This window comes from Budorcas taxicolor, chromosome 15, assembly GCF_023091745.1.
Source record: "Budorcas taxicolor isolate Tak-1 chromosome 15, Takin1.1, whole genome shotgun sequence".
Taxonomy (NCBI): domain Eukaryota; kingdom Metazoa; phylum Chordata; class Mammalia; order Artiodactyla; family Bovidae; genus Budorcas; species Budorcas taxicolor.
In genome coordinates, this window is record NC_068924.1 from 19,579,941 (window position 1) to 19,596,969 (window position 17,029).

Genomic DNA, 17,029 nt, shown 5'->3' on the forward strand with positions numbered 1-17,029 from the left:
GATTCATGTCAATGTATGGCAAAACCAATACAGTATTGTAAAGTAAAATAAAGTTAAAAAAAAAGAAAGAAAGCTGAGGGCCAAAGATGTTTTTAAACTGTGGTGTTGGAGCAGACTCTTGAGAGTCCCTTGGACTGCAAGGAGATCCAACCAGCCCATCCTAAAGGAAATCAGTCCTGAATATTCATTGGAAGGACTGGTGCTGAAGCTGAAGCTCCAATTCTTTGGCCACCTGATGCAAAGAACTGATTCATTGGAAAAGACCCTGATTTTTGAGCTAGCTCTGGGAGTTGGCAATGGACATCGAAGCCTGGTGTGCTGCAGTCCATGGTGTCGCAAAGAATCAGACATGACTGAGCAACTGAACTGAAGTGAACTAAATGCGGTGGGAAAGAGAGGAAGATGGAAACATGTTCAGATTTCTCTACCATGGATTCAGCCTCCTGGAAATAAAGCTAGCACATTATGACAAAAATTTAAGGTCAAGGAATTACTTCTAATTTTTTAAATTGCATGACTAAGGATTAAAGAAACCTTTAGGGAAAGTTGCTGTAGAAGTATTTATACAGTAGATAGGCACATCACTATGTACAATGGTAATGCTCATTAGCATCCTTTAATTGTAAGCAATAGATAGCAACTCTGCTAGCTTAAACCAAAGACAGGTACTAGGAGGTTTATAGAGAGAATGGAAAGCTAGAACACAGGAATTACAATGAAACCACATATGAAGAACAGTATGATCAAGGAACTTGGCTACGTGAGATGGAAATCCAACTATTCATACATTGAGAATCATTGTCCTCCTGTTTAAAATTCAATTTAAATTCAAGATTCCATGGAGAGGACCTCAGATTGGCCTAGCTTGCGTCAGTATCCAGTGCTTGGGAAGAAGTAAAGGGGACTCCTGATTACAATTTCAACAGACAACATCCATCCATTGCTTTTTGTTTAGTGGCTGAGTCATGTCTGACTCTTTGCAACCCCATGGACTACAGGATGCCAGACTGTCCTTCACTGTCTCCCAGAGTTTGCTCAGATTCATGTCCACTGAGTTGGTGATGCTATCTAACCATCTCATTCTCTGTCACCCTTTCTCCTTTTGCCTTCAATCTTTCCCAAGAGATAATTCGTAAAAAGGAAATCAGGTGGGAAAGAAAGAAATGGAGGGAGGAAAAAAGGAAGAAGAAGAGAAAGAGGGAGGAAGAAAGGGAGGGAGGGAGGGAGGGAGAGAATAGCCAAATAACTTTAACTGTTTAATAGATTATGTCAAACTTCCCAATTAGTACTGGTGAACAAATTCAGTAAGATGAAGATGATTTCTATCTGCTCCTCTAAAGCTAATCAGCCTTCAGTGGAAGACATAAAACATGAATAAGGATCAGTTCTCTGAGAGAGATATAGATAAATCAGAGTATCTTTTACAGGGGGATAGGATGGTGAAAGAGCTATCCTGATAGAACGAGGTAACAAAACTCATATGAAGAAATGTTGAAGGAACTAGGAATATTAGTCAGGAGGAAAAGGTCTCAGGAAGGGTAGGTTAGCTGCCATCACATATTTGTCATGTGCTGATGACCTTAGAGTCACTATCTTCCCAAGGATTAGATTTAGAACCAATGTTGTTGTTCAGTCACTCAGTCGTGTCCAACTCTTTGCAAACCCATGGACTGCAGTAAGCCAGACTTCCCCGTCCTTTACCATTTCCTGGAGTCTGCTCAGACTCCATTGAGTTTGAGCAAATGTCCTTTGAGTTGCTGATATCATCCAACTATCTCATCTTCTGTTGTCCCCTTCTCCTCCTGCCCTCAATCCTTCCCAACATCAGGGTCTTTTCCAATGAGTCGATTCTTCACGTAAGGTGGTCAAAGTATTGGAGCTTCAGCTTCAGCGTCTGTTCTTCCAGTGACTATTCAGGGTTGATTTCCTTTAGGATTGACTGGTTGGATCTCCTTGCGGTCCAAGGGGCTCTCAAGAGTCTTCTCCAGCACCATAGTTTGAAGGTATCTTCAGCTCTCAGCCTTTTTCATCACCTGGCTCTCACATTCGTACATGACTATTGGAGTAACCATAACTTTAACTATATGGACCTTTGTAGTAAATAATGAATCTGCTTTTTAATACTCTATCTAGGTTTTGTCATAGCTTTTCTTTTAATTTCAAGGCTGCAGACACCATCCACAGTGATTATGAAGTCCAGGAAAATAAAGTCTGTCACTGTTTGCATTGTTTTCCCATCTATTTGCCATGAAGTGATGGAACCACAATGTTGAGTTTTAAGCCAATTTTTTCATTCTCCCCTTTCATCTTCATCAAGAGACTCTTTAGTTTCTCTTTGCCTTCTGCCATACAGGTGGTATTATCTGCATATCTGAGGTTATTGATATTTCTCCCAGCAGTCTTGATTCCAGCTTGTGCTTCATTCAACCTGGCATTTTGCATGATATACTCTGTATATAAGTAAAAGTGAAAATAAGATGTACTCTGCATATAAGTAAAAGTGAAAATAAGCAAGGTGAAAATATACAGCCTTGAATACTTCTTTCCCAATTTGGAACCAGTCCATTGTTCCATGTCCAGTTCTAACTTTTGCTTTTTGACCTGCTTACAGGCTTCTCAGGAGGCAGGTAAGGTCATCTGGTATTCCCATCTCTTTAAGAATTTTACAGTTTGTTATGATCTACAGAGTCAAAGGATTTAACATAGTCAATGAAGCAGAAGTAGATGTTTTTCTGGAATTCTCTTGCTTTCTCTATGATCCAACAGATGTTGGCAATTTGATCTCTGGTTCCTCTGCCTTTTCTAAATCCAGCTTGAGCATCTGGAATGTCTCAGTTCTCATACTGTTGAAACCTGACTTGAAAGATTTTAAGCATTACCTTGCTAGCATGTGAAATGAGTGCAAATGTGTAGTACTTTGAGCATTCTTTAGCATTGCCCTTCTTTGGGATTGAAATGAAAACTGACCTTTTCCAGTCCTGTGGCCACTGCTGAGTTTTCCAAATTTGCTGGCATATTGAGTGCAGCATTTTCACAGCATCATGTTTTAGGATTTGAAACAGCTCAGCTGGAATTCCATCACCTCCACTAGTTTTTCTTGTAGTAATGCTTCCTAAGACCCACTTGACTTCACACTCTAGGATGTCTGACTCTAGGTAAGCGATCATACCATCGTGGTTATCCAGGTCATTAAGATCTTTTTTGTGTAATTCTTCTGTGTATTCTTGCCACCTCTTCTCAGTATCTTCTGCTTCAGTTAGGTCCATACCATTTTTGTCCTTTATTGTGCCTATTTTTCCATGAAATGTTCCCTTGGTTCCCTTGGTGTTTCTGATTTTCTTTAAGAGATCTCTAGTCTTTCCCATTCTATTGTTTTCCTCTATTTCTTTGCATTGTTCACTTAAAAAGGCTTTCTTATCTCTCCTTCGAACCAATAGGGTTTGGAATCAAGGGATGGATTCAGAAGAAGTGAAAGTAAGTTGGGTCTGCTTTCACTGGGAGTGAAAGCAATTCCTGTTATAAAGAAATGAAATAATAAGGAAAAAGTTGGAGCTGGGATTAGAAAATTACATTAAAGAGAATTGGGCTTGATATAATATTAACAAAAATGGCTATTTTTTGGCATACACTGTATATGAGGCACTGTGTTATACCCCTTAAATATCACTGCATCTCAAACCTTTGAACCCCAGTACCTTTTATGGCAGAAAAAAAAAGTGAATGCTTACCTCCAGACCACAAGGAGCAAGGCAAAGGATTCATAATTGTTAGGGGTTCTCAGCTTTTCCTTAAATTCTTGGGACTCATGTTTTATGTTAAAAATAAGACATCAGTGTTTAAAAATTTTTTTTCTGAATACCAACAATTTAATTTGAAACACTGTCCTCTATTTTATGGCTTGTTTGGGGGCCTCTTGGTACATCAATGCCTAACTTTGTGGGTATGCATGCTCCAGTTTCTGAAGAATGAATAGTTTAAAGTAAGGTGTTTTTAAAAATATTTAGAACTGTCTGAGAATGCAATGGGCTATCTAAGGAAACTTGTACCTAAGTAATCTAATCTCTAAGCTACCAAGTCCAAGTCGGTCAGTCATGTCAACTCTTTGTGACCCCATGGACTATACAGTCCATGGAATTCTCCAGGTCAGAATACTGGAGTAGGCAGCCTTTTCCCTCTCCAGGGGATCTTGCCAACCCAGGGATCGAACCCAGGCCTCCTGCATTGCAGGTGGATTCTTTAGCAGCTGAGCCACCAAGCTTCCAAGGATGAATTCAAAACCAACCTCACAAACAAAAGTAGAGTCCTTCAATTCATTTCTTCCGTTCATCCATCAGAGACACTCTAATCAAATCCTCTGAATTATCCTAACACCTAAATCTCCAAGCCCAGTAACTAGTGTAGAGAAAAGCAGTCAAAAGTCAAAGATCCACAGATATTTTCAAGAGGCTAAGTTACAGACAACCCAACATGTAGGAGGGGAAATCACTATTTTGCTACAGAATAAAATCTTCTGTAAGTCCTATCTCTCCCATTCTTATGGTGAACAATATGTTCGATATATTTTTGTCAGTGAACCGGCAAAAATATTACACAATAAATTATTCAGAGAGTTTTCAAACTGAAAGATATCTTCAGATTAATTTTGTCTAGGCTTCCTACCATTAGAAAGCTGAATTTCTATGAATGGAAGTGGCTTGCCCACACAGCTTTAGAGGCAGAACTGGGCCTTTTTATTCTCAAATGAGTATTCTTTTTAGAAAAACAAGGTGTGCTCTAAAAACTTTTAAAATGGAACACTCGGGGACAGCCAGTTACCTAGCCTGTGGCAACCTGGGCAAGTTGCTTATCTTTTCTGAGCCCCTGTTTCCTCTCTGCAAGGTGGGAATGGAACCCACCTCAGAGGCTCTTCCAAGGAGTTAAAGAGGGAATGACCTCAAAGCAATTAGCACACTTGTCAGCATAGGGAGGTTGCCTCCCAAGACACTTTTGTCCTCCAGTTCCCAGCCTTTCTTATTTTGTTGTTTCCCAAGTCTTCCTGTTGGTTGTACCCCCACAAATTTAATAAGAAGAATGGAGTTTCCCCTTCTTTTTTCAAATCACATGGCTGAGAGACAAACACAGAGAGAGAGAGATGGGGCCAGTGCAGCAAAATATCACAGTGAGGGTAGAGGTGAGAGGGAATCTCGGCATTCTTTGTACTTGACTTGCAAGTTTTAGGTTTAAGTTTGAAATCATTTCAAAATAAACTTTTCAATAGAAAGTTAAAACCTGTCCTGCCACACATTAGTTTTCTTCCATTCCAAAGCTCATTTGCACAGCAACCGAACTAAGGTTAATTTCACGTGCATCTCAGACTCCGCTAATATAGGTGCTCCTTCCCAGCCCCTCTCCAGAGAAAAGTTGTCTGTGATTCCCCTTTTACTTGTTGAACATACAACACAAAGAGGAACTGTGTCAGGCCTGGGGCACAGTCTGAAACTCAAAACTACCTAGGTTGAATGATAAATGTATGATCACCCTATGTTAACCACTGATTAAGACAAGGTCATGTGCTAAACTGAAAAGTCCCAGCAGAGGGGAAAGTGATGGAGAGTTTTTTGTATCCAAAATAGTAAAAATAGTTTCCAGCTGAGAAGAAACCCAAGTTTGTTTCTCTTTCACAGTGATGCTGCAGGTTCTTTTTTTTTTTTTTTTAATGATTTGGAAGACATCTCCACCACGACTTGAACAGATATACATTCTTCTTTATCTGATAAAACATCAAGATCCTGGTCAACTATAGGTTTGATAGTCAGAGATGGTCTGTACATGCATTATTTTATAACTTTATGAAAAGCCTTCCAGTATTTTGGCATTTAAATAATCTGTGGACAGTTTCTACAAGGGAAAGTGGGAACAATAATGACATTATGCTAATAAGGATCTTTTCAGATCAGCATTAACATATAAAGTAGAAATGCCAGGATAAATCCAAAGCAACTTCTCCTCCCCCTTCAAACTTCAGCATATAATTCATTCATCCACTCACTTATTTAATAAGTATTTTTTGTGTTCCTCAACAACCAGTCATCATGCTAGAAGCTAGGGGTGCTGTGGCGAATAAACTAGGTGAGCTCCTGCTCTCGCTGAATTTAAACCTGGTGGAAAGACAAGCATCATCGAATGATTATAATAAATGCAGTAACTTGCAGTGCTGTGAAAACACAGCACTCAGCTCGGCCTAAAGGGGACGGGGGCTTCCCAAGGGAAGTTACATCTAAGCTGAGACCTGACATTCAGACCAGAATTAGCAAAGCCAGTCGACTGGAATGTTTTCTAGGCAACACATGAGAAACAGCAACACATGAAATTATCTGCAAGTTAGAAATTCCAAATACCGGCAGGGTAGAGCCAGGAAGGTTGGGATGAGGAAGAACAAATGAAGCTACAAGGCACACTCAAATGCCAGAGGCCATGCAAGCAGAACGACACAAGCTCACCATCCTCCAAGGGCTCAGGTGAAGGGGAGAAAGCCTTTTGCAGCATGGTTCACAGGACTGCTTTCCTTGACTTTTTTCTGACACACAATATTTCTTCTCAGGATAAGACTGCCTGGATAAAACTGGCTTTGAGCAGAGCTCTTTTGTAGGCCTGGTTTTTCTTTGGGGCCTTCTTTGTCCACTATTCAAGCCATTTCTTTGATTCTGATATAATGCCAGAAATAAGTAATATTCATGAAATACTTCACATATGCCTGGCACTCTCACAGTGCCTTACAGATATTGTTTAACCCATTCTGAAATATAACCCTAAGAGGTATTATTCTTATTATTATCCCTATTCTACAAATAAGGAAAGTTGGACTTCTATACATTAGTTGGCTAACTTTCAAGGTCACAGTACAAATAAATGCAGAGTTGGCTTTAGAACCTAGTTCTATCTAAGTCCAAAGCTAGTCATCCTGGGAGCACTCCTCCTCAAGGTACCTGGTTGTACCCCATTTCTTGTAGAGCCTTTTTTCAGCTATCACTCAGCCAGTGCATTGAAAGAGGACATTATGGGGCACTTCCCTGGCGGTCCAGTGGCCACGACTCTGTACTCCTAATGCATGTGGGCCAGTTTGAATCCCTGGTCACGGAAGTAGATCCCACATACCATGACTCAAGATCCCGCATGCCGCAAGGACCTGTGCAGCCAAAATAAATAAATATTTTAAAAAAGAAAAAAGAGGACATTATGGGCCTAGCACATAGGAGATATCCAAAGTGCTAATGGCTAACTAAAGTATTAGCTGATAAAGTTAGGTACATTAACTGTGATTTTATATAGAGAACTCTTTGACTACAAATGCCTTCAAGGCCTAATGAAACTGTTCCTATAGAAAGATCACTGGCATTGATATATGAAGTGGTAACCATAGTATGCCCTGGAACCACACCATGGAAACAATTGACTACCTTCCTGCTTGTTGCTACACTACTTCCTCTTGGATGATGCTTCTGAGGTCTTAACAGAAACCCACAGCACCACCACCACTTTCTTCCCTTACGTCTCATGAGTCAGGGTGTTTTACAGAGGGGCAAAACTAGACCCTTTGCCAAACTGCAGCTATAATAGCAATCAAAGAGGCAGGAATTTCCAACCCCAGTCAGAAGGGAAATTTAGAATACTCTCATGACTGAAGTGTTCTGCCCACTCTGTAATCTGTGGAGCTTGTCTATGTTCGTTTTTAAACAAACATAACTAGAGATGTGATCTTGGAGTGGGGTGGGGGAGGAAATTCTTCACCTGTTGGGGCCTAATTTTCTTCTTCTATTAGAAAAAAAAAATAGGCTCAACAAAAATTGTCTCTAAAGATCATTCCACGTCAATAACTCTAAGAAACATGCCACATTTGAGACTTTTCTTAAAGATCTGAGCATTTGTATCTAGATATAGTTTCAGATTGAAAGGAACCTGGAGGATCTTCTAATTTAACCCCTACTTGTGCTGTTCTTGCCCCTAGTATAAAAAGAATACATAAATGTTCACTGCTATTGAGCCAACTTAATCTTGATTTATGAATCCTCTCTGACTTTATCTCCAGCACATGGCCTTTGGCAAAGCCAAGAAGCTCCCTACTTCTGGTACCTATAACTGTGATGGGCCTGCCTTTCTACTACACCAAAATCCACTCCACATAATTGCATGCACCAGAGAAAACACTTTAGATCACAGGAGAGGTGTTAGGCAAAAGACAAGGCAACATGGATTTAAGAAGCCATAGAGAGACAGGGCCACTTAAAAGTCTTCTTTGAGCTTCTTTTCTGTCAGATATGTAGAAATATTCTATGTGGGGAGAGAAGACAAAAATACCGACCTAGTGAACAAAAGGAAATAGAGTGTCAGGGAAGCTGGCCTCCCTGTGAAAGGGGAGAATGTTCATGCTTCTTTATAAATAAAGGACAACAGGGGCCAAGGTCCAAACCATAAATGACCCAAGGGTTCTTTCAGTAATGAGAGAGAGAATGTGAAAAACGCCAATGAATCTCTGCCTTGACTTAGGCTACAAGGCAGCCATGACAGTGAAAAATGTGTCCCAGGAGGAAAGGTCATGCCTGTTAAGGCAAGTGTAAAGTCGTTCCAAACACAGCGCCCCTGTGCTCTGATGAAAGGCTTTGCTGGTCATTCACTGCCTGCTGCCCTGGCAGAAGGCGCAGAGGCCACGTTTGAAAAGACAGGCTGTAAGGAAAACACAGAAAAGCATGGCCACCTGCCAAGGGTCGAGGGGTGGACTTAGGGGCTTTATCTTATTGCCCTCTTTTTGCCCTGTGAGACCATAAAATAATAGTTCTCATCGCACATAAGGAATACAGGTTTGTGGAAGGAAGAGAGAGTTGCTGCTTCGTCAGCTGGTTGCAAAATCAAGCAAGTCTCTAAACTTCTGCAGTTTAACGTGTCTGTCTCTGACAAGAAGTGGGAGGATGCAATCCAGGCATACTGCTGGGGGCTTGCATTTATTCATATCATTTTCTCTATCATGGATGTTCTGCTCATAAAATTCTGAGAAGCAAATATGTAACCTTCCCTTTCCAAATTATTTCCCCTAGCAAATGGCCGTGGTAATGGGCAACATTAAGGATCATATGGGAATTCCACATTTCTGCAGTTCCCCCTTAAGCTCTTTTATGGTCCTGAGCTAAAATCTGATCCAGAGCTACCAAGTTAGCAAGCTGGTTCCAGAGATTGTGAGTCACCCAGGAGACCTATTACCTGCTAACTCTTCCAGGACTCTTGAGGCTTCTTAAACAAGTCTGAAGCCATGGCCAATTTTTTCCATATCTTGGGGTGAACTTACCCAAAGTCTGCACTGAACCTGACATGACCACCTAAAATGAGTCTCCAGGGTCCTCGAAACCAAAGAATAGATCAGTGTAGCATGGGGTATAAAAGCAACCACAGAACAAGTCACTTAGCTCATTGGTGTCAGAGAATGGCAGATACATGTATAGCTGAACATCTTAAATCTCAGATCTGTTATATTTTTTGCACTTAGGTAAATTTTTGTCTGTATTTCTAAAATATATTTGGACTTCTTGATTTTTTTTTAAAAATAGTGGTAATTAAAAATTTTCAGCAATACACTAATCTTCATTTTTGATTTGATTTGACTGTGGTAAACACAGTTAACATATGATGTCTTCATGCATGTGTGCTAAGTCCCATAGAAATGTCTGACTCTGTGACCTCATGGACTGTATAGCTCCCCAGGCTCCTCTGTCCACGGAATTCTCCAGGCAAGAATACTGGAGTGGGTTGCCATTCCCTTCTCCAGGGAATCTTCCCAGCCCAGGGATCAAACTTGTGTCTCCTGTGACTCCTGCGTTGCAGGCTCTTTACCACTGAGCCACAGGGGGAAGGTATATCTCCCTCACAAATAAGTGTACAATAGTGTTTTTGACTGCAAATACAATGTTGTACATCACATCTGAAACTTGACATCTTGCTTAACTGAATTACATTCACTAATTAGCAAGTATCCATTTCCCTCTCCCCTCAGCCTCTGGCAAGCACCATTCCACTCTTTGCTTTTAAGAATTTGACTATTTTAGGTGGAGCCTGGTGGGCTGCCGTCTATGGGGTCGCACAGAGTCGGACACGACTGAAGCGACTTAGCGGCAGCAGCAGCAGCAGCAGCAGGAGCCTTATATAAGTGGGATCATGCTTATTTCACTTAGTATAATGTCCTCAAGTTTTATCCACTTTGTTACATATTATAGACTTTTCTTCATTTTATGCCTGAATAGTATTCCATCGCTTGCACGTGCCACATTTTCTTTATCCATTAATCTGTCAATGGACATTTAGGTTGTTGTCACATCTTGGCTATTGTGAACAGTGCTGCAGTGAACAAGGGAGTGCTAGTATTTCCTGAAGATCCTGACTTCAATGTTTGGTTTTTTGTTTTGTTTTGTTTGCATAAATATCTAGGTGTGGGATTGCTGGACATATGACAGAATGCATACATGGGTGTTCCTCTGCCACTAAAAACTGACTGAGTTCTTAAGTAAAGATTTTAGCTTTTATCGACCCATTTTGAGCATCATCAAATCTTACCAACTATTTTAGTTCTTACGATTTGCATTTAGAATCAGAGGAAGTGGACAAATTGTACTCATAAGATAATTTCCAACTTTTTATTCTATAATTTTGTGAATGTGACTATAGTAAGTAAAACTAATAGTCTCCCTGCAATGCGACAACCTAGGGGGGAAAAAAAAACTCCTTTGCTTTCTGCATTTTGTTATTCACATTTAGCTTTGGAATACTACATGGTCCATAGTTTGTATATTATTGTATATATACAATATATTATTGTATATTATTTCATTATTAGTATAAACATGAAAACTCACTGATTACCCTGAGTGCACACATGTTAGTAAGCTATTAAGTGAAGAAAAAAGTCTTCCTTGTGACTTTCAAGAATAAACCAAATTATGTATTATATAATTTTTCTGATTTTCCAAATAAATTCAACCATGTGCTATACCACCAAAGTTAATTAGTAATGTATTAAGTTAATTCCATCAAAGGCATTGCTGTTCATCATTCCCAACCAAGTATTGCAAAGGTCATAAATTATTTCAAGGAATACCCAAAAAAGAGATATTACTTTTTCCAGTCTAGCATTTAATTTTTCCACTTATCTACACTTCACCTACTTTTTTCTAGCTACATTTACACTCATTCTCTCTTCTCTGGTAGATGTTCTGTACTGTGTTTTCTGCCCCTTTCCAACAATCTTTTCTTTGTTTCTGATGGTTTCAACTCCCCTCCATTCACCAACTCCAATCCATTCATCAATATTTTCTTATTCTTCCTTGCTTCTGCCACCATGGTTTCCTTTGTGTTCTCTGACTTCAATGCACCACTTTCTCTCCATTTTCCTTCCTCCCTCAAGGTCCTCTCTTTCTGCAAGCTTCTTGAGTTTCTTTGTCTTTTCTACTGTTGATCAGAGCTGCATGGGCTGTGAGGAGCTGGCATTCAGGGCCACTGCAAATGAACTAATAGCTCTTTAAGCTGCAGGCAGCTTGCGACATTCAAGCAAGAAAGAGAAGCACAGAGAAAATATCCTGCCACAAGCTTTTGAGTAATGTCAGTGTCCTAGAAACATACAAGCCTTAGTGTTCAAATTGGCTTGATTCATCAACAAATAGCTCTTGTGGTCAGGCTGCCAGAGAGGATGCCAAAGCCCTTTTCCCTTCTAATGGAGTTTGGTTTGGGATTTATTTATACTGTGGTGTTTTGTTTCTGTCTGTTTTCCAAGAAAGCAATTTTACTTCTTTGTGCTTTGTTCTGCCCACCTGCCTTGCTGGGATATTTTCTGATGCTTATTTAACTTGTCATAGTGGAGGCAATGGTTTATCCCTGCCGGGGGCATCATTCTGGAAGGAAGATGCCAGGAGACGTGGGGGTCACAAACAAAGCAGTGCAAACAGGCCTGATGGGGCCTTTCTCCACAACTTCCTCTCAGCATAGACTTCTGAGCAATTAAGAGTTCTCTGCTGGATTTTGAGGATGGTACAGGGATTTACTAGACATGTTTACTGCCCTCCAGGAGGCAACAGTGTAGGTGTGGCAACAAGACTAAAGCAAACTAAAAAAATAAAGTAACCAAGCAAGGCCATGCTGTAAGAGCAGCAGGGGTTGAGATAAAACCAAGCCAGGGTTGACTGGGAAAAACAGAGCGTCTGGCTTTGAGCTGGACTAAGAAGAGGGTAGCATTAGATAGCGTCAGGAGAATTCTAGGCCACAGTTGTGGACCTTATCCCACTACATGTTGAAATATCTGTCCTTGGACTTTTTTTCTCCTTCATCTGCATTCTTTACCCTGGCTTTAATTACCATCTAATGACTCATTTATGACTGAGCTCTTCCTGTCCCAGACTTGTATTTCTGTTATTTATTTGCTATTTCCAATCGGTTCTCTAATAAGCATTTCCAATTTAACACGACCACAGCAGAAATTTGTTTTCTTTTTCTTTTCCAAAATCCACTCTCCCCCTGTCTTTCCTATCTAATTACATGGTACCACCAGTCACCAGTTGTTTAAGCCAAGAATCTGTGTCACTCTTAATTTTTCTCCTTCGCTTGCACTCATATCCAGTTAGTAAGTTCTGATATTCATCTATAAACCCTACCACCTGTCCTTCCAGTCCCCACTATCTTTGTTGTGGAACCCTAGTAAAAAACGACATCACCTCTCCTAAGGTAATAATCGGGACAGGCATTCTCTGGTGGCAAGTCTTCAAACGGCTTTCCATTTCAATAGAATAAAATCCGTCTCCTTGCTGAAACCATGTAACTCAGATAGGGAGTTGAACCCACACAGCTGGGACTCGAACCCAGCCAAAACCCTGACTGGGACTCGAACTCATCATCTTTTAATTATTATCACTCACCTGGTGTCTGGACTTACTGAGGGTCAGGTTTTTTGTGTCTTGGTGCAGAAAGAATTCAGTGAGAGACAAAGTGGTAGGTAAGAAATGGATTTGTTTAGAGAAAAACACACTCCACAAACAAAATGTCCTCAAAATATGGCCTGGTTTCATCTTTTGATGGGCTGTTTTTCAAACTGCCGGAGCCTCAAGAGAAGATAGCCCTTTGGGGAGTCAGTCAAAGTGTGGTTATCCCATTCTTCGTTCTTTTCCTCTCTCTTCCTAAATCTTATTAACATTCCCTCTTCTTCTATATCCAACTGGAAATGAGTCTCTCTTCTTTCTCTCTACATACAGACTCGAAGGTGCATGCTGGTCCCTAGTTCTGCTCTGTCCATCCAGGAGTCCCCTATAAAACGATGTTGAGAATGCCCATCTCCCTACAGATATTAGCAACTCAGTCTTTTTCCTTCTACCTCTCTGCCACTTTGTTTCTCTTTGTGTCCCAAAACACCTAAAAAGGATCTTTGTTCTCACTGATTCTTCCTGTCCACAGACCTCTCTCTTTGACTATATATGCTATCAGAGAAGGCAATGGCACCCCACTCCAGTACTCTTGCCTGGAAAATCCCATGGATGGAGGAGCCTGGTGGGCTGCAGTCCACGGGGTCGCTGAGAGTTGGACACGACTCGGTGACCTCACTTTCACTTTTCACTTTCATGCATTGGAGAAGGAAATGGCAACCCACTCCAGTGTTCTTGCCTGGAGAATCCCAGGGACGGCGGAGCCTGGTGGGCTGCTTTCTGTGGGGTCGCATAGAGTCGGACACGACTGAAGTGACTTAGCAGCAGCAGCAGCAGCAGCGGCATGCTATTTTCATGCTTCAACTTTATTATACTTAAGCCTTTTCCTTTTCTTTTCTACCTGGGAAATATTTGCTCTGAAGTAAATCTCAGACTGTCTTCTTCATAGCTGACAGCCCTCCTTGATAAAGACAGGCAATACTAGACTTCAACAGAAACAAGAATGTGATTCCCAGAAAAGATCCCATTTCATTCTAGACCTGTGCTGGTTTTTTGCAGGACAGTTTAACCTTGCCTTTCTGAAACTTGCAGGGTTCATCAGATCGCAATGGGTTCCACGGTCTTTTCTTCTACTTGAGATCTCAAATGACTGTATTTAACAGCAATATTTCTTTCTGTGTTCATGGCAGGTGGTAATTCATCTGTAAATGTTCACTTGGCCTTGAACATCTTTCACAGTATTCTTGCTATGATCAAAGGAAATAGAGTACAGTAGAGAGACACCTACCAGCAAGCCAGAAAACAATTACATCCTTATTCTAGGCATCCTTTCCAAGAAATTTCACACCAGGTGTTTTTAAAAAATCCTTTGCTTTCCAATTTCCCAGAGAAGTAGCTGAGTATCCTCACATTTTACAGGGAACAAGATGGAACTTGATATTAACTGTAACAATCAAGGCACTAAATTACAGGAACTTTTTTTTTTTTAGTTCTATTCATTTATATTAACTGAAATCCTCCATGTCATGTCAAATGAGCCCTTATTTTTAATTAACTCCTTATCAAGCCAATATCAGTCCTGTGTGATTCTCTGCTGTCGACCTAAATTATTTAGAAACTTGAAAAATAGAATAGGTAGATAATTCAATTTCCTAGTCCAGCAAAAGAAAATAATTTTTATTTCTAATATTTATTATTAAAGTTCTTTCGGAAATATGAGTCTACTTGGCAGTCTCGATAAGCATGGAACAGTGGTCAGGATTTAGTTTCTTTCTACCTGACTAAGGACCTTACAATATTGTGGGGTAAATATTCTGAAGAGTAGTTGTAACTATTAGCAAAGGTTCTTAATCTGGGTTTCATAATTGAGCATCACAGTTTATGAGCTGTCAGAAATTAAATACAAAATATTGCACAATTTTCCTGTCATAAAATTGGCCATCACTTTCATTACATTTTCAAAGCAGCTGAAAATAAAGTGATGAAAATAGACCAGTCTTTAGAATGTGTGGTGTATGTGGAGCATGATGCTATCTACACAAAATTTTTTAAACTAATAAAAAAAATATGTAGTTATTGTTCACATAAATGTAGTAAAAGTATAAATCCTGCTTGGAATTGCTAAACACCAACTTCAGAACCGTGTTTAGCCTCTGTGTTATTTTGCTTAGCTGCTATAACAAAATGCCGTAAACTAGGCAGCTTGCTGCTGCTGCTGCTAAGTCACTTCAGTCGTGATCGACTCTGTGCGACCCCATAGACAGCAGCCCACCAGGCTCCCCCATCCCTGGGATTCTCCAGACAAGAACACTGGAGTGGGTTGCCATTTCCTTCTCCAATGCATGAAAGTGAAAAGTGAAAGTGAAGTTGCTCATTCGTGTCCAACTCCTCGAGAGCCCATGGACTGCAGCCTGTCAGGCTCCTCTGTCCATGGGATTTTCCAGGCAAGAGTACTGGAGTGGGTTGCCATTACCTTCTCCACTAGGCAGCTGAAATAACAAATTTCTCTTCTCATAGTTCTGGGTGCTGGGAAGTCCAAGATCAAAGTTCTGGTTGGTGAAGACCCTGTTCCTGGTTTTTAGACAGTCATCTCCTCTCTGTGTCTTTATATGGTAGAGACAGAGAGAGCTCTGTGCTTCTTTCTCTTTACTTAAGGCACCTAGTATATCAGGACCCCACCCTTATGACTTTGACCTTATAGGTTCCTTCTCCAAACACAATCACATTGGGAGTTAGGGCTTCAGTATATGAATTTTGAGGGGACACAATTCAGTCCATAGCACTCTGGGAAGGAGAGGCTACATGGAGAGTTTTAACTAGTATGCGATATTTTTCCTTAAAAAAAAAGAAAAGCTAAACAAGTGTGGCAAACTGTTCAGATCTGACTAACAGCAGGGAATATATGAGTTTTGTTAATAATTCTTTATGCTTAAAGATTTTTAAAAGAAGAAACAAGCAAACAAAAACTTATACAGATTTCTCTAGAATGTTATCTCCATATGGGAAGGGATTTTGTTCACCTTGCTCTATGCTGTATCTCTAATACTTAGGACAGTGTCTGGTCTAGAGTTGGCATTCAATAAATATCTGTTGAATTGAGTAAAAGGAAATGGATAGATAATTAATTCATATCTTTCCTGAATCTGAAGTATTCAACAACCTTAAAAATTATTGATAATGTTGTATTCATTTTCTGGAACTACTTTACATTAGGTGAATATTATAAATCACATTTATATCTGTAAATAAAGTCAAGAATATCAAAGTAAACCTGGGTGTGAGATGAGGTATCTTACTTATAAAATTGATGAGTCAAAAGAGGTTTGGGGGCTAAATCTGGCTTCTGAAAACAACTCCTGCCAATTGTGTTTCTGCAGTCCTGATAAGGGACAGCAGCCATGTTTTCTAATGCAGAACCTTATCACTCACTGACTCTGATTGTATCAGGATGAGAGTTCATCATGGGGTACCTCGTCTATGGGCTGGCTGAAATCTGTAGCTGGGTGAATTGTTTCAGAACCCTGAGTGGAGCCAGTCACATTCCTTTCAGATATAAGGAATCAAGCGGAAGCCAACACTCTGAAAAGTTGACAATGGAGGCAGAAACTGAAAATTAAGAGCTGTCATAGAGTAATGGATACATGTATGTGTATGGCTGAAACTAACACAACATTGTTAATTGGCTATACTCCAATACAAAATAAAAAGTTTAAAAAAAAAAAACTGTGATAAAGTAGAGAGAGGTGGGATCTTCAGAGTGGACCAGGTAAAGGTCAAAGTTTAAAAAAAAGATAGAAACTAGAGGACAAGAAGGCTAATGGTAGAGAGGTGAGCATAGAACAGATCTACAGGAAAAGAGATAGTGAGAGAGAAGGAAAGAGAGAGGATGCCCGAGGGCGTTTCTAAAGCCGAAAGCAACCCAACAAAAGCATCTAGTCAATCTCCTTCCTTTATTTATAACCGGAAAACCAATGAGTTTAGTCATTTGCCCGAAGTTAACAGTGAAGAGGAAAGGGCACTTGGCTGTTCTTGCCTTCCTTCAGTGCTCTTAGAATGTAGTAATCCCGTGGCAGAGGGGAGTAAAAAACTCACAGGGTCCAAAGGCA